Source organism: Camelus ferus, chromosome 14, assembly GCF_009834535.1.
Source record: "Camelus ferus isolate YT-003-E chromosome 14, BCGSAC_Cfer_1.0, whole genome shotgun sequence".
NCBI lineage: Eukaryota > Metazoa > Chordata > Mammalia > Artiodactyla > Camelidae > Camelus > Camelus ferus.
Window position 1 is genome coordinate 7,312,962 of NC_045709.1, and position 21,607 is coordinate 7,334,568.

Below are 21,607 nucleotides of genomic sequence, written 5' to 3' on the forward strand. Positions count from 1 at the left end.
ATCTGAAAAAGAACATATATATGTATATGTATAATTGAATCACCTTGCTGTACACCTGAAACTAACACAACATTGTAAATCAACTATACTTCAATCAAAAAAAAAAAAAAAAAACAAAAAACAAAAACCAACTCTCAGAGCCTTTGGTTGAAAAAACCCAAATATCCATCCATACCTCCACTATCCCTCCTCCTTGTTACCTTACGCACTGGTGGGAACTCCAGGGGGCTTGATTTAAAAATCGTGGAACTACATATATTATTATTTCAAATCATCATGTTGTACCCCTTAAACTTATCCAGGGTTAAAACCATCTTTTATTATCAATAAAAATGTATTGCATTATTATTTACCTTATATCTAACAAGATACTGGTCCACTGAGTTCTCTGATGGAAGACGGAAACTGTTGAGGGCTTAACGGTATAAGGAAACGCAATCTCACTTACCCATCACAACACCCCTCAGAGGCAGGTACTGGCTACCTGACTTTCTTGCTCTCATCCCCTTCCTTCCTTTTCTATTTGTCTGTTTCTCTCTCTATCTCTCTCCTTCCTTCCTTCCTCGCTCCCTCCCTTTCTTCTGTTTCTTCTGTTTGTTTGTTTGTTTCTTTTTTTTAACCAAGCCTTGTTCCAAAAACATTTTGAGCCCACCTACAAAGATATATCCAAACCTAAGACCTAAACCAATCAAAGCATGTGATCAGTGAGAAGGAGTAATTAGCATAGATGAAATAAGAAAGCAGGGAAGAGCTTTAAGATTTCAAACACATGGTTAGGTCTGCCCATTTTGCTAGAAGTAGGCTGAAAATCTAGCTCCGAGTCCTCTAGATGCTAAATGCAAAAAAGGAAACACATCAGTTACCTAACCCCCGCTGTCTACATGAGACAAACCAGTTTTCTTAGGGCAGCAGGACTGAGGTCTGACAGCAATATCTCCACTCTGGAGAAGAGGACGCTTGTAGGATGTAGTAAATACAAGCGTTGTGTTTCTTATAATGTCTCTCATTGAAGGCTGATGGCTTAGGCACCTGTATTCCTACTTTAGAGAGCAGGAACCAGAAGCTCAGAGAAGTTAAGGTTCATCTCTGAGATCACACAGCTGGACAGAGGAGCAGCAGGATTCCAAGGCTCCAGTCTTTTCTCCTCTCCCGCGCGGTCTGCTCATAGTGCCTTCGCATTGCCATTAGGCGCTCATTTCATCCATCCCTCCAACCGTTCATCCAGCAATTATTCATTAAGTATAAAATATGTCTAGCCCCATGGGGGCTAAAAAGAAATCAAACTCTTTTGGCATGCCCCCACCCCCGCAAATACGATATTATATACTTGGAAGGGGCCAAGAGAGTAGATGTTAAACATCTCACCACACACACACACACATACACACACACACACACACATATACACACACACACAAGGTAACTATGTGAGGTGATAGATGTGTTAACTAACCTTATTGTGGTGACCATTTCACAATATATACATATATCAAATCATCATGTTGTACCCCTTAAACTTATCCAGTGCTATATGTCAATTCTGTTTCAATAAAGCTGGGGAAAATTTTTGTAAAAAAAGAAAAAAAAAGAAATCAAGGCTTCTGTTGTAAGAAAGTAGTATATAACTTTCTATAATACTTCACTAAATTCTCAGCTCTCCTTTATAGCAATACTCCATAGATGCACTAAGAGAAGGCTCTCTTCCATCATATTTTAGCAAGGCCTTTGACGAAATCTAGTCTAAAGCCCTAGACCTGTCTTGCCCTTCTTGTTGTGGAGTGTCTTTTTTTTTTTTTTTTTTAATGGAGTTATTGGGGATTGAACCCAGGTCCTTGTGCAGGCCAGGCATGCACTCTACCACTGAGCTATAGCCTCCTGGCTTGGGGTGTCTTTATTTCTTGGTTCATGGATGTTCATGGGATTATGAGATAAATTCCTTCATTTACAAATATTTATGGCTGACTACTGCAAGCCAGGCATCGTTCTTCCTTTCAGGTGAGGCATATCTGTGCTGCCCTACACTCTGAAAACATGAAATAATGTTAAAGGTAAAGAGAATAAACAAGGTCTCTGAATCTAGACTCGGCTTTTCCTCTGACAGGAGTTTTCGATTTTACAGCACAGTGAGAAACTGGAGAGAAATACACATAAAGGCAGAAAATAAGACTGGATTTTAAGGATCAAGGGCAGGGATGAGGAATAAAGGAGAGAATTACAGTGTTGGGTGAGAAAGAAAATTAAAGATCACAGTACAGTGAAAAAGCAGAGGAAATATTTTAGCATAAAAATTGCAGGACCCGTTCAAATAAAAGAAGGGGAAACAGAGTTAGTTTAAAACCATGTGATTTTTTAAACCATGGCAGGTAGGACAAGATGGAAAACCTTGAGCATCTGGAAAACCACAGTTTTCTAAGACATTTATAAATGAAGAGGATCAACTTGGAGAAGCCAAACAGCCTTCAAACTAAAAAAATCCAAAACCCTTCCGTGATTTAATAGCTAAAGGAAAAGAGAACAGATTGAATTAGTTTACAGGGTGAATTGGAGATGGAATAGCCAACAGCCTAAATTACTGTGATACAGTTCGTTGTTTGTTGGGCTTGGACATGAATTGATATCTGGAGAGAAATCTCTTTTACCATCAGAATGAGCTGTAAGTCCTGGAAACACAGCTCCAACATTTAGAGACAGAAGGCGCCTTAGAAATAATTTTTAGTACAACTCTCTCATTTTATAGATAAGGAGACTGAAGTTCCGACGAGATGAAATGCTTCGTCTAAGCACAAGTCCTCAAAGCCATGCCAGGCTAGAGTTTGTAAACGCAGTTGCTCAAAGAGCAGAGCAGGAAGAGGGACCATTAACAGAGCCGTTAACAACCAGAACTGAGAAGAGGCCCTTTACCTAATTGAACTGAGTGAGCAAACGGCTGCAGTTTCACAAAGCAGCGAGGCAGGAAGAGGGCGGGGAGTAATTAATGCAAAAACAAGCAGATCAGACCATTTCTAAGAATGATATTGCTGGGGTTAGAATCAAATATTAGGTACGTTACACTGTATTAATAAGGTTTATCTAAAAAAAAAAAACGCATCTGTTTTAATTCTTGCATATTTGATGGTTTGGGTTATAATAACATTAGTAAGATTCATGAGGATAATTGACAAGGGTTTGTTCGCAAATTACTGGCACCTTGTTGGTAGCTGACCCTAGAGGGGTCCCTGCCCTCACAGGATGGGCTGTGGCATTTGGACCAAAAACTAAGTGGCTGAGGAGGACAGGCGTGTCCCTTCCGGAGTGTGAACAAACAAGCAGTTTCTTGGACTCTGTTTTACCACTCCTGCAGTACGGAGGCCCTTTTAAATGACCACATTCACTGTATTTTGCCAGGAACCGTTTTAAGGTCTTTTACAAATCAGTGCTCAATTTTGGAACCCCATTTCAGAATCACTGCACAAATCATAAATCTAAGAAGACAAACCCTAAATCATTCATCTAAGTCGCATCTTGCTGCTAGTTTTTCTGTGAGCACTTATCTTTATTAAATCAATAATGATAAACTCCCAGGACATTTGGCCAAAGAAAGTACCAGTTATTCTTTTTTATAAGATTATTTTTACAGTCATAAAAAAATTAAAAACTGCCCTCCCCCCACCCCAAACTGCAAAAGCCACAAAACCTGTTCATTCCTTTAGGTCAGCGAATTTTGAGTCTCTGTTTAAAGGAGGCTGGTATTTTCCAGATCGGTAGTGAAAAGAGACTTTCTGAGAATGACTTCTTATAAGAAAAGCACCTGACTCAAATTCCCTGAAGTCTGAATGGAGAAACTATTTGTAGGCATTTACTATAGAACCCAGGGCTGCAGAATTTACAGAAGGAAGGGCATTCTCTAAAAGTAAAAATGGAAGCTGAATTTTCTCTGAGGCGTTTCATAACTGACAATGAAAAGCAGCAGAAAGGTTAATAAAAGGTGACAGAGTGCCGGCAGATGTGGAACAAAATGGCTCATGGGCTCATCATTTCTGAAAGGAGGTGATGCTATGCTGGTCAGTATTTTGATTCAATGGATTGATACCCAATTATATAACTGCCAGGATCAGAGCAGCATCTGTAACCCGGCATCACATTGCCAAGGGACTCTTTTGAATGTGCCCTACTTTTCCTGCAACTTGACACAGTGGGTAAAGTAAAACTGGAAACTCAGGACCCAAATTCCAACCTTTACCTCAACAAGTTCAGTCCGTATCCAGGGGGATATTGCAGAACTTCCGAACACCTCATTGAGCAGTAAGTAACCCCAAACAACACGTCACCCAGAACGCATTAATACTGCAACTCTTAACGTTAGACTATGACGGTTAAAGAAGTGAAACATAAAATACCTGGGACTCCAAAGCCAAATAAAATCCCCATAAATTTTTTTAAAAGCCACCATGCTGAAGTTACATCAGATAAGGAAGGAGTTTGCCTTCCACCTAATCCTGTTCCCTTCCTTTTACAAAGCAGAACACTGTAGGGGGTCTAGCCGTCAGTACCTTACTGTGTGTGCTTGGGAAACTATTTCTCTGTGGACACAGACGTTCCAGACTTTCACATAAAGGTTGATTCTGAAAATGTATTTTTAAAATGCCTTTGTTTTTAAGAAACCAACTAATTATTAATGGCCTCAAATACAGATGGCCACTTAAAAGAGGCTCTTATGAATTCTTTTGTCTAAAATCTCTTTTAGATTGTCTTTTCTCTCCCTGCAGATACACTGATTCTCCCAAGGCGGCTGCAGAGGGCGGAATCCTCTCTGCAGTCTTGGAGGTAAATGTGGCAGGAATGAGGCTCGGGAAGGCTACCCCAGCACAGACCTGGCAGATCTCCTCTCTACTGTGGGTGTAGACACTCCTGGGAAGCCAGCAGCCCAGATTGCTCCAAACAGGCCGAACCTGATGTTGCTCTGTGAGTCTCTGTGGTTTGAACATTCAGTTGAGGGGCCCCTGAAGCTGTATTAGCCCCGCACCCAGAGCCCAGCTCTGTCCCCAGCTGAGGCACACCCAACTCCCCGCCTCCTCCATGGCACACCCTGATGCCTCTTCTTTACCAAGTGGCCCAACCCTATTAAGGATGTGACACAGAGCAAACCTCTTTCAAGCAAAGGGGATATCCCAGGCTGGGGTTGGGGAGCCCCTCACTGCCTTGGCTTCTCCTTCCCTGGGTGTAGACAACAATACTCCTGGTGTTTACATCTAGAAAAGCCACAGCCTCCCTTCATTTCACACTCACCACAAGGACTTAAGATCTGGCCTTTCCCTGACTGAAAGCTCAGGGGACCCCAAATATATCTTTTCAAAAAGCTGGATATTATCACGGGCTAGTTGATGATCCACCATGACACTGTTATCTCAATGTCAGACATCACTGATTCATTCATTCATTCACTCCACCTACAAGTCTGCGTGCAAAGCACTGCCCTGGCTGCCGGGTTACAAGCACAGGGGCCACAAAGACTGAGGCTTCATAACGCCCACGGGTAAATGTCAAGTTTCAAAGGCAACACAGAGACTGCAGCTCGTTACTGCGAAATAGCACAGTAAAAAGAGTTCTGAAGATCAACAATGAACAAGTGAAAAGGCTAAACACAGGGCTGCGAGGGGATAAAAAAAAGATTAGATAAGAGTAAGAAATCACAGAAGCTTATAAAAAAAATATCGAACATCTCAATCAGCCCATGCAATACATTTATACCCGTGGACATCTCCAGAATGAAATAACTGGCAGGGAGTGGAAGAGAGAGCGTGGGGTCCAGGAGACCTAGGCTGCTACCTGTCTGTGTAATGCCAGGCTCTGTTTTGCCTCCTGGGACCAAAGTTTCCTCATACGTAAATTGAGAGATGAAGTCCTTTCCATGCTAAAATTTCCAAAAGTTCCCGAGCCGACAAGTGCGTGCACAAGTTAGAGCCAAGGTAAGGTGTATTTCAAATGAGCCTAGAAATAGGGCCAGGAGCCATCTGGAGCTGTGGCCATGGCCCTAAGGCCTCTTCTGGGGAGGTCCCTCCTCTCAGGGGGACCCAGCGTCTCCCAGCCCCGCCTGGCTCCTGCTCTTACCTCAGCTGCAAGTAAAGCTCTGTCCTCACGCATTCTCCTCACTGACCAAGGCAGATGCCCACTGCTCAGCCGCTCGACTGCTCAGCACAGAACAGGGAAGTTACCAGAATGGCACGTGAGGTCTGCTTTCTGGGCTGCCACCGCGTCCATCTTAAGTCACTCTGACCCAGTTCACTCTGAGTGTCTAGGCAAACCTGTATACAAACTGCCCCAGAAAGAGAACCATCTGCTATTTTCTAAAAAATATCCAAATAAGGAAACCCTACAACGTCTCAGGTGTCTCACATCCCTACCCTGTAACCTAAGTCTTTCCTGATACGATTAAAGCTCCCTTTTCTTGGGCTGTTCTCAGAGGGAGTTACAGAAGCTGCTCAATCCATAAAAATTCCGTCACATGCCTTGGTGATTGCCATGGGGCCTTTAAAAAAAAATTCTTTTAACCTGTTTTGGAGTGGCTTTTTCCCCTCCAAATCTTTAATAGTTTTCTTTGCTATCTTCTAGGTCTATTCCAAGCCCCTTAAATGACAGAAGAATAACAGAGTCATAGGATGTAGAGGTAAAGGGACCTTAGGGACTTTCTATCTGGCCACCTCCTCCTGTCACAGAGAGTGAAATGACACCCAGGTGAAAGGGTGTACCCAGCGTCACAGACCCCGCTGGGACTGGAGTCCCGGCCCCTTATCTCTCCTCTTGCCTTTATAATAAGTTTTCAAACCTAGAAGGGCATGCTCTTCTTTAAGTAAGACCCACTCAACATATAGTAAAGTATAATTCCCCTGTGATTTCGAATATCTCATGAATATAATTTCATGTACGTTTCCCGCACACGAGGAACTTAATCTAGGCATTGAGAAGGCAGCGTCCAGGTCTGGGCTACAAACAACGTGTGTCAAATACCACATACACAGCCTACTGGCACCTCCTGGGTGACAATGACCGAGGCAAAGTGAATGCTCCCTGTATTCACCTGTACATCCATTCTTGACTTTGCAGGAAGGACTACACTAAAATAACTCACCCCGAGGCAGTGTTCTAAAGAGAAAATGCCAGATTCAAAGATGAATACTAACATGATCCCTTTAAGACTTCTGAAATCAGCAAGGTTCAGATGCTCTGTTCTTTTGGCTGCTGAGTGGGGCTCAGTGAGCCTTTTCTCCTCTGAGCCCCGGCTCAGACCTCTGCACCCTGGCCCCCATGGCCACATCCATTCCTTCCAGCAGATTATGAGATCACAAATGATAAGATGTCTCACAGTAACGCCACGTGTCTGGCATCTGGCAGGTACCCAGGAAATTAGCTGTAGCCAGGAGCAAACCAACCCATAAACTAATGGTACCCAAGGCTTCAGAAGGCTACTATCACATTCTTGGAGGAGTTTAACAAAAAATATTCTTGTGTATATTCTTATCAGATCCCTCCCGCTGAAAGATACAAACATCAGAACAAAGCAAGTGGATGCGTCAAGTTTACAGGAAACCACTTTGCGGGACAAACGACTTTGAGGAGTTAATATGGGGACCAAAGAGTTGATATAGGGCTAGGGTCCCTAGGTAGTCTTTAACTAGCCTGGGAATGCTTCCTGGCCCCACCCAGCCAGCCACCCCCAGCCAGCCACCGGAGGGTTCTGTCTTGGGTAGCGGAGCCCCAGGCTGGGCTTCTTCAGGCAGTTTCTATAAACCCTGCTGGCCGCCGCAGATGCTCTCATCTCTACCTGCCTACACAGTGTCTGACTTGGAGCTAAGTCCTGCCAAGGTGGGAGGAAGGGGATTGCGGTGTGGAGGCAGAGCAGGACTGAAAGGAGGGTAAAAACCAGCCAGGATGCACAAACTCCACACAGGAACACACAGGAAATAATTAGGATTGGCTGTTAGAGTTCATCTGAATGTAATCTGCACATCACTATCTGGACTATGAAATCCATCCTCTGGTCATTCTAAGTGTCTGCCACTCGGTGGATTCATACATTTATTTGTACATTTCTTCTTTCCACAAATATCTGCCAACTACCTACTCTATGCCAGGTCGTGGGTTAGATACTGGCAACCAAAAGATAAGGTGGGGCTGACCTGTTTATTAGGGGAGAGAGGCACCAGTCACTAGAATTCGGGGAGACTTTTTAGATCCACAGGAAGGGGCAAAATAGCTCTTCCCTGGGGAGCCAAGCATGGCGCCCGGGAAGAAGTGACATGTGACCTGGTTTCCACAGACAAGGAGGAGATTGTGCAAAGATCAGTCAGCCTTTTCCTTACTCATGTAGAATGATGCATCTGTATTCTCTCCGTAGAAAGGTTATCTCTGCTAGAATCAGAGAAAACAAGAGCTAAAGGAAGAATGAGAAGACCAGTTAGTCGACGCTAAACGTTTCACGTGCGTTATCACATTTAACTCCACCATAGCCCTACGGAGCACTATCATGATTTCCTCTTCATAGATGAGGGAACTGAGATTTAAGTAACTGGCCCAGGGTTACGCTGCCCTGAATTGGGGGAGCCTCACACTTGTGCTAGGTGGGGACAGCACCCGACACTGGCCTCCAGGCTACTGGCGACATGGACGTGGGCCTTGCTGGAAGCACCTTTCCTAGCGCCTCTGGCCCTTGAATTTCTGTGTCTCAAGGTTCTCTTCTCTCCTCTGGGGTTACTCAGCTCTGAGCTCATGTAAATCGGGCACACACTCACACTTCTGCAAGATGACTTATGACAGGGGCTATTCCTGGGTTCTTTTAAGAAGTTCTAAGTTCTCTCCAGCTCCTCAGTATCTCAAGGAAAGAGCTAAGAAGAGTAAGAACCCACCAGGATTGATCTTGCCCACTCCTGCCTGGCTCCCCTGCCTCCAGTGGACAGAGGGATCCTCTCCGTGAGCAGCCTCTGCACCTGTCAACCCCTCACTTTTAATAACGCACTGGCCTTGTCCCAGGCACTGGAGATCAAAGATGACTAGCAAATAGTCCTTGCTCTTGAGGGAACACACAGTCCCGTGAAGGAAAATGTGCCACTTAAAAACCACAATCATCTTAACACTTTAAAGGTATTATTATCGTGGTGTTAGGGGAGCCCAGAGCAGGAAGCACTTAACTCTGCCCTAGAAGAGAGGGGAAAGCTTTCCAAAGAAGGTGATGTTGACTCTTGAGCTACATCTTAGAGAACCAATAGAAGTTTTCCAAAGAGACAAAATGGGAAAGGGCACTTCACTTCATGTAAGAGAAAACAGCCCTACAGAGTGAGGAGACAGGCAGCAGCCCATGGAGGAGACTGCTGGGGGTTGAGTCTGACTGGCGAGGGATGTGGGAGGCAGAACCCCAGGAGGGGAGCTGGGGGACGTGCCACCGTGGTTCCTTTCCTCACTAGCTCATTTCCAGAAGGAAAACCTTGGTGATCTAGGCTTCTCTCCCCTGGCTTTCTTCAGTTACAACGCTTACTGGAATACAAATACTCCTCCACCTTCTCAAATGGCAAAATGATTCTGCCCAGAAACCATTTCGGTGCACGTGTATACACACAGCTGCCTCCCTGTGGCACCATCTCCCGTTAGACAGAGTGGCTCTGCAAAGTGAGGAGGAAACTGGACATGATAGAAAATGGGAAAATGGGGGCCCTGAAAAGTGAAGTTGCTCCCCAAAGCCTCAAAGTGAGTCAGTGACTAATCGGAAAGGAGAAGTAGCACCTCTGGAATTTTAGTTTGGTCTAACCAAAGGGTGGGAAAAACACAAGTCAATTTCCATTTAAAGGAACCTAGGGGTTTAAAAAAAAATCCTTAAGACGTACAGTCCATGAAATGTACTTTACATCTTCCCCACGGGGATGGAGAGGAGAATAAAGGGAGGAGCCTCTTCCCTGTGTTTCAAGAACAGCAGAGTCTGAGTTTACAGCTTCACCTGTGCTAGAACATGACTCACCCTCTCCCAGGCTAAATGAGTGTGGAGGCAGTTCACGTGTCCCACAAACCTCATCCAGATGCGAACGATTTTATCTTCCTTTATGAAATTAAGCTTGCTACATACATAAGAAGAATTAACTAGGAAGCAACATGGTGTGCCGAAAAGATGTCTGATTTTCTGATGCAACAGCTTCTTGCTGTGGACTTGTGTTCACGTTACTTAAATTTTCTGAGCCTCAGTTTCTTCATATGTAAAAAGGTTTAATAGAAATCCTCAAAAAAGTAAGCCAACCAACAGAAAAGAAAACAACAGTTAAATCCAACAGAAGAAAAGTGAGGGACTCTGATGAAGACGACGATTATTGAATTTAGAGACTGGAACTTAATGGAACAATTCTAGGATTTAATACTTGGCAGAAGTTAAGATCTGATTGAATGTTTACTTTGTTTATTGTCTATATGCCTTATATGCCTTTTGAAAATAAACTTCTTATGCAAACTTTAAAAAGAGGAAATATTAATAGTGCAACCACAGTGTTCACTCCATACAGTTGCGTTAGAATTAAATGAGGTAAAGTGTTTAAATTGTATACAACAGTGCTTGAGAAGGAAAGAAGGAAGGAAGGAGGGAGGGAGGGAAGGAAAAAATAAATAAGAACCAGAACTTCTACAAAATCAACTTGGGGAACAAGGCCAATTTCCACTATATATTGTATGAAATAGTATGTAGAGTCACGGACTGAAATTCACACCTAACTGGATGTATGCAGTGTGTGTGGGTGGGTGGAAATTTAGATTTCACACCAATGCTTTTATCTCCAAATGTTCTTAGCGTGGCTTCCTCTGGCACTTGTACCACATTTCTCCTCCAGAGTCCTTGAAGTCATTTTCAAAAGGTCTTGCGGAACTAGTAGGTGACACCAACTAGAAGCCAACAGCATTGGTGTTGGCTGATCTCGTGTTGAGTGGTCAAGGGACTCCGGGCTTAGTCTTGTCTGAATACTTATTGTGGAAAGTACCTTTTAACAGTTGAGGAAGTGTGGCCAGAGTGGGAAAATATAGAGCAATCTCAAGAAAAGCGTGACCACATCCACTGTGAGTCATGAAGAGAAAAGAGATCTTTGGGTATCTGTGATGAAGACCATTGGGCTACATCTCCTTACGCTCAGGTCCTCCAGTGCTTGGGGACCGAACCTGTTAGCCTCTTCTCTGCCTCTGTGTGTTATCCACTCCCTAACTCTCTAGGCATTTTCTCTGTTGTAGTTCGAGCTGGAAAAACACTAAGACGATGTGCAGCTGACACTTGTATACTGGCAATGACAACAGAAGCTTCTATTCATTCTCAATAATGTGACCTCATTTTCTATGGGCTCCTTGGGGGAGTTCTTTTAGAATTTCTAAAAACAAGTTCGTTCTCACAAAAAATGAGAAGCTACAGATAAACTGAGACAGGATTTTGTATTAGTTGAATGGGCTACACTTATCTTCACTTTGTTGGAAGCCACAGTTTGGTTGGCAAAGATTTACCAATGCCAATTTACAGAGGGACATGCTATAACATTTCTGTTCAATTTTACAACAACCAAACAGCCTAGTTGAATCCCTTCATTATTCTTATTTTGAGGACTTTGTAAAATAAAATCCTCAAGCATTTATTTGTTTGTTTTTTCAAATATGTTTGGTATACTAGCAGACCCATCAAAAGTAGAGCATTCTACCTGATGGAAAATTAGGAATAATCATCGAATATTCAATCACAGAAAAGGATATTCAGACCTATTACAAAGTAGACGGTGGATCATGTTAGAAAATGCAGTGCAATTTAAACAGATATGGTTTACACATTTAAGAAACTGTGAATATTAAAATGGAAAAGAGACAAAGTGTGAATCTTGGCTTTGGCACTTAACTGGCTCTGTGACCTTGGACTTAATCCTCCCTGAACCTCAGTTTGGTCATCTGGTATAAGAAGATGGTAACATCAAACTTATGCAGCTTTTGTGTGGAAATATGAGAACAAATATATGTCAAGTGCTTAGCATAATCTAGCCAATAGCAAGGGCTCAATACTTAGCAGTGAGGATGCGTGCAGCAGAGCGAAACACGCACACAGACAGATGAAACAGGGAAATGGGCCCAAGAGCAGACCCAGGGAACAGGCAGGACTTTTCCTGATTTTGTAGATGAGGAAACCAAGCTGCAGGAGGCTTCAGAGACTTGCTCAGGCACCACATTTCATAAAAGGCTGGAAAAGGAATCCAAATTTGCCTCCAAATTTGCTCTCTTCTTTATTCCACACCTGTTGTCTCGTGCACAGAAACTGCACTCAGACTCACAAGCCTTAAAAAATTGACATTATCTATGATATTTAATACGTTATATATTATACACATTATATTCAATCAGCAGACAGATTGTGTCCCAATTGTCTTTCCCTGTGGTCATAGGAAAGAAACAGAATCAGGGATATTTTGATGAAAAAAAACTCAACTTGAAAGACAATGAGGGAAGGGAAAAATCTGAAAAAGTCCTCAAAGGTGTCTGCGATATTTCCAAAGGGAAAAACTGTAATGTTATAAAGCATTGGAAATGACAGGGTAAGTGCATCCACGTCTTTGAGATGAAGAAAGGGGGCTCGATAATGCAAAGCTGCATTCCTGCTCCTCATGTTCTCTTCACATCTACTATGTAACTTTCTCCATAAGGGATGCATATTCCAATCTTCTTTCTTGGTCTCGCTCTCCTGGTAACAGTCATGTGGGCTGATGGCATCAGGGAGGTGCAAGGATCCACATTTTAAAATGTTACACCTGAGGTTAACAAAGATGCAGTTCGAAGTCTAAATTTTGCCTGAGGAACAGCAAAAAGGAAGAGGATGCAAATTTTACACAAATGCACTTGTGCACCTCTTTACTTCATACATTTGGATACACCGTTTGGACCAATTTCGGTGACAATGACTAGACTGAGGGATCAAAATGCAGGGTATTATTTAATTGTAAAGCAATTATTCCATCTATTCACTTCCCTCTTGAAAACGCAACCAGAGAAAAAAGGAAAACAAATTATCCGGGAGAGTGCAATTCACATGCAGCATTCATTTGCCTGCCAAATTTGGTGTCTTGGCTTTTCTGTCTGTGGAGACAATAATCTCTTTTCCATTTTAGTTCAGTCAGTCAAGATGGTGTGTGTGTGTGTGTTTGAGAGAGAGAGAGAGGGGTTGGGGGAGAGAGAGAGGGACAGGTAGACACAGAGAGAGGGTGTGTAAGCGTGTCCATCCGTCCATGTAGCTGGTGCTAGACTAAAGCAAGAATCAATGCCACAACCACAAACTGTGGCTTTCTTGGCAAGTTCCTCAATTTAACATCTTAGCTTTTCCTTCCGCCAGAAAAAACAACTGACCATATTTGAGAAACAAGCCTCCTTAGAACTTAAAGTGGGGCTGAGGCAGGCATGGCTCTGAAGTTGAGCAAAACTTATTTTAACTCAGCAAGTGGGTCACTTTTTACCTCTTTTTACCTCTATTCTTCAACTCACAATTAAAACCATCTTCCATTCTTTCACAGTTTTTAGAACACCTCTATTTGGCCACTACCATGTAATTATACATATGTGTGCTTAGGTATAAATACTAAATTGTTTATTTGTGCCTATCAGTCACAACAGTTAGAAAATGTGAGTGCCACTTGACTAAAGTGTTGTAACCCTTTTTGACTGAAAACTTTTCAAAGCTTTTGAGGGCAGAGAGCATGTTCTGTGACCCACGCAGAGGCATCTAAGTTGGTAAAAACCAAACAGTCAAATGCAAAGAGGGGCTGAATAAATACTGATAATGATGATGTTGATAAAGGATAGTCTTTAATAAAAGCAATTTATTTGGGATAAATTACGATTATTTGAGCTCAACTCAAGAGTTTAGGTAGAAATAAGCATGGTCTGCTGCTTGTTTACTCCAGGAGGTTCCCCCTGGAATTCGGCAGTTAATACAAAATTGATTCAGTTGTAGAAAATTAAAGTAATAAAATATTTGAATGAATTAACTTGCCTTCAGAAATGAAGGTAACACCAGTAACTACCTCTCAAAATTGTTGTGATGACTATATGCATCAGTATAGTCAAAACACTTAGAAAAACACTCAATTCAAAATGAGTAGCAGACAAATCTTTGGCATTATTATTTGGGTGATAAATTCAAATTCTTTGTTCCCCCTCTGCTGCTTGCAGTATCTTACAAGATGGAGCGATTATGAAATTACTGGGAAGACTGATGTAATGACTGAAACTGACAAAGCAAAACAACGAGAACAGTCAATAGCATAAGGAAGTTGAATCAGGAGGGAACTGAGGAAACGGGGACCTGCCATTCGGGGAGCCCGGTGGTCACAGCAGCTGTAGGGAGATGCCCCTAGAAGATGCGTATCTGATGGGGTGGTAACTTCTTAGAACTTCAACATGAAAACAATGTGAAACATGAACTCTGTTGACTTAAGGAGTGCACTGCCATCTGGCAAAATAGGGAACCTTGAAACCCTTGGATCCTGCTGGCACTGATTAGTGTTTTATTTTGGTGGACTCCAATTCTCATTTGTATTTCTGTAGGGTTCACTATGCAGATGGGATAGCATCATTTCATTTGATGATATCTGTGAGCTGGGAAACTAGCAGACAAAAAAAAAAATCCTTTAACAATTAGAGTAAATAGCGTCATTCTCCTGCAAAATCTAACAGTCATAAAGTCCAAAGCCTTCATAATCTTACCTTATAAAATTTTGACTCTTCATAAATATAGTCTTATGAGCAAATTTCTTATTTTTTTTTTAACCTAACCTGATTTAAAAATTCATTTGGCATCTCTCCTGTATACACAGAGTGGCCTTTACTCTTTAGGTAACAAGAAGAAGTTGCCTTGAGAATAATCCAAAGTGAATAAGTTAAAAGTTAATGATATCTGTTCCCTGTGTTCTTGGTCATCAAAGAAGCCCATTACAGGTACCTAGTTTTGGTAAGGGTAGCTAAGTTTTAACTCAATTAATGTATTTAGACTAAAATAATGAGATTATAATTTTGCATGTTTGCTATGGTCATTGGACAATTTCTTACATTTCTTGAAGTCAATGTCTATCTAGTGCTTTGGGGCTAAAATGAAGAATAGTGCTTTGGCAAAAAGGAAGCATAATAGAAGGCAAAGTATTATATTATCATTGTATCCTCTCTCATCACAGTCACTGGGGGAACTCAGTAAATATCAACAAATGAAATCAAAGAAAAGAGTTCCATGCATATCCAAGGAACTGAGAAAAGACACTTGTGACAAATTTTCAACTCGGTAAATACCTTGAGCACTTGCTATGTGCCAGGAGAGACAGAGAAGGAGCTCAGGTTGTCGGCAAATAGTGATTACTGCTCTACTTACTCTAAAATCAAAGCATTAAGCAAACACACATAGAAAAAACAGTAGAGCCAAGAAAGGTGGGGGCAGGGACCAGGAGGTAAGACCTACAAAAGGACATATTTCTTGAAGTGAGCCTTGAAAAAGAATCAGACGTTTTACAAATGAAGAAGAAAGCAATTGGAGAAAGAACTGGAGTGAAAAGAAGTGAAAGAACATGGAACTTTCTCATGGCTTGTGGTCTTGTGCACCCAGAACATGGGTAAGTGAAGGGGGAGAGAAGGAGGGGGAGCTAGAGCAGAAGGAAACGACAAGAAATAAGGTTGGGGAAGTGGTTAAGGCAAGTTTGTGAAGGCACACAATTCTTGAGTAAAATGATGCATTAATTAAAAGAAAATGCTTCTATTATATGAAACCCACAATGATATCTCTTATTTATGAAAATAAAAATGTTTCTGGGTTTTCTGCAATTTTTTTTCTGCTCTCTCTCTCCAAATCATGAATGCCAAGACTCCTTTAGTCAGCTTCAGACCTAAAAGCCTGTAATTATCGACACCTGTAATTATCGGAAAAGTATGCTGGTGTAAAAGGGAGGATCTGGAATAGACAATGCTTACAGGGAGGCAGAATGGAGCCTGAAATCCTGGCTCCCTACTGCCTCTCGCCCCCTCCAGCTGCCCAAGGACCTTGGGCCACTTCCTTCAATGATCTAAGCCCACTCCTCATCTCTATAGGTGGTGGAGGATTAAATGAGGTCATGCAAAACGAGTGGTTTACACAGTAAGTGCTCATAAATACACAGTGTTATTACCACTTGTCCTGTCCTCTCTAATTTAAATAGATACATTTGAATGAGAAATTTACTTGTTGGCCTCCCACTCCCCAAAGGGTTCGGCAAAAGAATTAGAAATGGAGTTAAAACACCGAAATTGTTTCCCAAATCACCGATCATCAAGGCATAATTTATGAAGGAGACAAAATTTAAAATGTGACAAAGGAAAGCACCCCTAGGGTAATAGCTAATGAAGTGTCCCACCTCAGCTGTGCTTGTTCAAGGACAAGACCCCGAAGATTCTTCCCTGATGTCACTGGGAGTGAACAAGAGTGAAGAGGGATGGATATTTTACAACATACCAGGTTGATGTGCTAACAGTCTAAACTTGACTTAAATCAAGAGACTTTTTTCTGCTTTGAATTAATTGTTTCATACTGTTTTAGTCCCTCCCAATGTAAGAAAAATGCTGACATACTTTTGCTTCCTAATTCATTTTATTCTCATTAATATTTTCACTTAAAAGAAGACAGCACATTTTTAACCTGTTCTTTTTTGGGGGTTCAAGTCCTCTTGCCCCAGTTCCACATTTTTGCTAGTTTAAAACTATTTGGGTGAGATGCGTAACACAATATTGATGCTCACGCTTTGCAACGTCCATAAATTCGCATTTATAGGTAAATGGTCAGTTCCATTCAAATCTGCCTGTGCGGATGCTCTTTAAACCACTTTAGTTACTAGAAACCAATTATGACACATTTATGTAAATTCAAAATCCACCAAAAACAAAGGATACACCACCTTCGTTTAATGATATTTTTTAAATTGTCCTAAGGAAGTAATTTTAGGAAAAAAAGTTGCTATAGTTGATTAAGAAAAATTAGGTTTTGATAAGTATGCTGATAAATGAATCCATTTCCAGTCCTAACGGCTTCTATGTTTATTGTCTGTCAATGGTTCTTATAATATTGTTGAATAATAATTAAATAAAGGCTGATGAGACAAGAGCATGCTACAAAGTCTATGTTTCAACAACGTTTCTGGAGTAAATATCCCATATCAACTTTATACAAATGAAGACGGAATTGTAGACGGAAGGCTTTCCTCCACAAGTTAGTGATCATTTGTATGGTCATAAGGATAACAAATAGTTCAGACAATTCTATGAAACAGCACAATTAAGCAACATAAATTGCTTTTATTTTTAGAGATGAAATGGAGAAGAGGCAGCTTCTAATTCCATGTGGTTACTAAGCACACCTGTTAAAAACCGTTGGCGCCAAAAATCACTCAAATAACCAGTATCACACTCAGTAATATATGACTCAAGATGTTAATATAGCCACCAAAGTACTGTGCAGAAGGTTTTTAGAAAAACAGAACCACAGGAGCTAAAATTAAACCATCCCCATTAGGCCAATGAGCAGCACAATCTAAATGATCGATACCTGCTTTCCTGACAACATTTGAAAGTAGCTAAAATCACAGCAAATAGCCTTCCTGAAATGAAGCCATAGACATAAATCCAAACATAGTTTGGTTTAAAAAGGAAAAAAAATAATCAGATTTTTTTCTGGGGGTGATAACTGTGGATCACTGGAGAAGAAGCTGCTCCAGAGAGCACAGGGGAGGTGTCCCACCCTGCCTGGCCACATGAGGTGACTGCAGCTTTGCTGGCCAGTTAAACGGTGGCGGTGGCGGGGCTCACACAGGGCAAGGGTGACTGACAGGTGCTCAGACCTCTAGTCCCCTGGAGGCAAAATCCACAATCCACAGAAACAGCCGCCCAACAAGCCAAGCATCATAAGCACTTAAACAAAGAGACATAAAGAAGATTTACCTCGGAGAAAAATTGTCCTCAGTGGTACTGGTGTGTGACCAGAAGCCCCTTCTTTCTGATCTGCAGAACAACTCTGTCAACCCCGGGTGTGTGGTCACAAGGCAGGAAGTGACTAGAATGACAAATCATCAGCCAGGGAAGAAACAGATCTTGTCTTTATAAGGACATTTTACTTAACTTTTTTTTTTATGTCCCCTCCCCCGCAAAAAAATCACCTGACAGGTCACATTGAAATTCAGAAGCCTCTTACCACTTCCTCTTTATAAGCATTTTTCTCTCTCCTTCCCTCTTTCTCCTCTAACTGGTCTCACAGGCCTTGGGCTACTTAAACCTGTCTGATTTCAGATAACAAGGCAAGGTGCTCTGACCCTAGTTGTGAATGCAATGCTCTGGTGCTTAGCTCCTTACGGCAAAGATAAACAAATTGTTCATTTTTAATGAAAGAGCCAAGGAGAAAGGTGGCAGTCCACCTGAAACAAGCTAAAAGGGATTTCCCTGGGAAAGTTCCGCCCCAGGCAAAACCAGACGCCTCTTAAGAGTCCTGGAACAATGATCTTATTGGTGCAAACAAAACAAAATGATCTCTTTAAGGGGAAGGGCCCGAAACGGAAGGTCACCATATTATTTACTCATTCTTTTATTTATAGAATATCGATGTACTAGGGATCTCTTTAACCCAATTAAAGATTTCAATTATTTAGATGCTTCTTACAAAGAGCACCAGCAGATCACGTGGGCAGCTGCTCTAGTTAAATTCCTTCCTACAGACCAGCTTTATTTTTTGAGTGCATATTTTATAAAATTAGCAAACGAATTTTAAAAGTTCTATGCTATGCCCAAACCCTGAATACTTGTCCTGAGGGCTGATTCTCTCTTCAAATGGAAGTCCTCAAGTCTAACAGCGGTGAAGGTTGTACAGCATCCTGAGTGATGCTGACCAACCATTATGCACAATGTGTCTCCACGTTGCCTGGAGCCTGTGCTCGGCTCCAGCAGCCAACCTGCTGTTGAGGAATGAGAATATGAGGCTGTGTCCCAGGTCTGATGGAGAGTTGAAGATGTTCTTATAGTTTAATAGGCGTCTGTATTTGCCAGGGGCTTGGGACCCAGCCAGGGGGTGTTCTGGCTGGGGCACAGGGGTTGGGGGCGGAATGCTGCTCTCGTATGTCTTTGGCTTTTTTGACTTCTCCTCTAGAAAGTTCCTGCTTCTGACCTCAAATGTCAGGCCCAGATGTTCTGGTCTCTCTACTTCATTAGCTAGTGGTGTGGCAACATCTTGGTCAGAACCCTACAGGAGAGGGAGGGCAGAAGAACAGGAAGAGAGGGTGGATATTTGGTCCGTTCTAGAAGTGGTTCAGCTCACAGAGAATGGTCAGGCCTCTTGTGACTCCGCAGGGAAGACTGAGGGAATAAGTCGGACCCTATTTGCTCCAGCGCATAATCACTCCCAAGTAATACATTGTGGGGCAGAGCCAGGGGTAGGGTTGAGGCAGGGGGAAGGGGTCAGGGCACAGCCATTCAAGGAATGACACAACAATTAACACCAAAATTGTGGAAGATTCAACCCCCAGTAGAGCTTGAGGCCCAAGATAGTGGGAGATTTGACTTCCAGTAGACCTTGAGCTTCATTATACACGCATTGTAATATATTAACATGATAAATAACATGCCCACAGGTGCCATGACAGTTCCAGGACTCACCATAAAAGGTCAAAGAGTGAGTGGTGGCCCAATTCCTGGGAATCCCAGCTCCTTCCCCAGGGTAGTTGGAATAATACTTCCACTTGGTGTGTGTGAAGCTACCAAGCCCATAAAAACTGGCACCACTGTGCCTCATGGCCTCTCTCGCTCCCTTGTCTTCGAAGATAGTGTGCACTCTGCCTATGGAGTGTGTATCTACTTTTACTTTAACCTGAGCACCCAACCCCTACACCTCGTGGCCTTTCTCTCGCCTTCTGAAACAGCCTATACTCTATGTAGTATGTATCTCTCTAAATAAATGTATCTTCACTCAACTGTGGCTCACTCTTAAATTCTTTCCTGTGCAAAGCCAAGGAACCACACTTGGCAGGGCATGTCCCAGGGACTCAGCTGAGACCTGGGACACAGCCCTCCTCTTGCCTCACATTCGTTTTGCCTGCATCAGGGGCGGTTCAAGAGGCACCTAAATTCTTTCAGGACACCAGAGACACATCATGTATCATTGTGGCAGGACTGATTATGCTACAAAGCAGCCAAATGCTGGTGTTTTTCATCCTGGCAGGAATAATCATCAGTCAGGACCCTGCAGCAGCACAGATAATATCTTGATGGTTTTGAGGATGAAAAAAATGTGAGATTGAAGGAGAATTTATAAAATGGCCTCATTTAGGCTAACAGATTGCTTATTCTTATGCTTGCCCTTAAAATGGTCAACTAACCTGACTGACCAGGTTGCTACTCACAGCTCCAGGCCTGTTGTTAAAATCAAGCTATTAATTTTACTGTTTCTGCTTTATTCCAGTAATTGAAAGTAATAATCATACTTGGTTTCTGAGTTGCTCTCCAGGGAGGTCATGGAACTGTAACCTTACAAAATAGCCTGAATTACCAAGAAGACCATGCCTTGGGTGCTTATGAGATAAACAGATCGACAAAGTGACAACCACTAGCCTCTACAGGATTGGTCGCCTGGAGACATCATGATGCCACTCTAAGTCTTATGACAAGAAAATGATTCTGTTGATTGTTATCAATGTTTTATTGTTTGAGCTATGGCTATATAATCACCCTGCTCCATCCCCAAGGTGGGCTCACAGTTTTGAAGGCACCAGCCTGCTGTGAGTCCCCTTTGCCCAGTAAAGGAATAAAGCTGTCTCTTTTCTTCTATGCTCTAAGATCCTGTCTCTGAGTTTCAGTTTGGCTTGTCAGGGACAGGAGCCAATCTTTTGGCAACAAATTTGTGGTGCCCAACGTGAGTTGCAAGACCACCCTCTCTCCTAAGGGGCTTCAGGTTCCACCCCACTGCCTGGTCAAAAATGCTCAAACGACTGACCCTCCGTGCCAACAGGAGGGACAACGGAGGATGCAGCCCAGCAGCTGCCAGAGCCTATTTTTTTCTGGGGATCCTTTTGTCCCTTGCCCTTCTGCCTGTCAATGGACCGCAGTCGGCTGAATTAACCCCTTGGAGGGAGAAAAGATGGCTCTGTTTCTTCTGAAGCATTGCATCTGATTAGCAAGCCTAGGGTAAGTTCCCGGTGATGACCGAGGACCCTTGATCTCCCATTGGGAGTTCTAATTAGACAGGTGGGGAACTCCCATCTGAATCTGAATAATGGGTACCCATCTGTAATGGAGATCTCAGGTTAAGAGAATTTGGAATTGAAAGTAGAATTTGAATTATTTGTAAGTTTGGAATTTGAATTTGCTTTAGCCTGTCATTTGTAATTTTGTGTTTCCATCTACTGACAAAGGCCTGATATTATAATCTGAAATCTGCATTTGTATTTGTATTTGGAATAAGTTACTATGGTGGGGGGGGGGGTGCGCCGTCTATTCCATCCAATAGCCCATTAGGTAAGATCTTGAATGATTGGTCTAATTATAGTTATCCACCTATGACTAAGAAAATGAATGGTTTTAGGAGCCACTTAGAAGGAGGCCC

General features: G+C 42.4%; 1 protein-coding gene across 1 annotated transcript in view; it reads right to left on the minus strand.

Moving 5' to 3' along the window:
- The window catches only part of LCP1 (lymphocyte cytosolic protein 1), a 49,418-nt gene extending 31,342 nt beyond the window's left edge, over nt 1–18,076 (minus strand). Inside the window, exon 1 of the mRNA XM_006187346.3 lies at nt 17,965–18,076. The gene's annotated coding sequence lies outside the window, so the exon portion shown is untranslated. The remainder of the gene's footprint in view (nt 1–17,964) is intronic.
- Nucleotides 18,077–21,607: the final 3,531 nt, after the last annotated feature.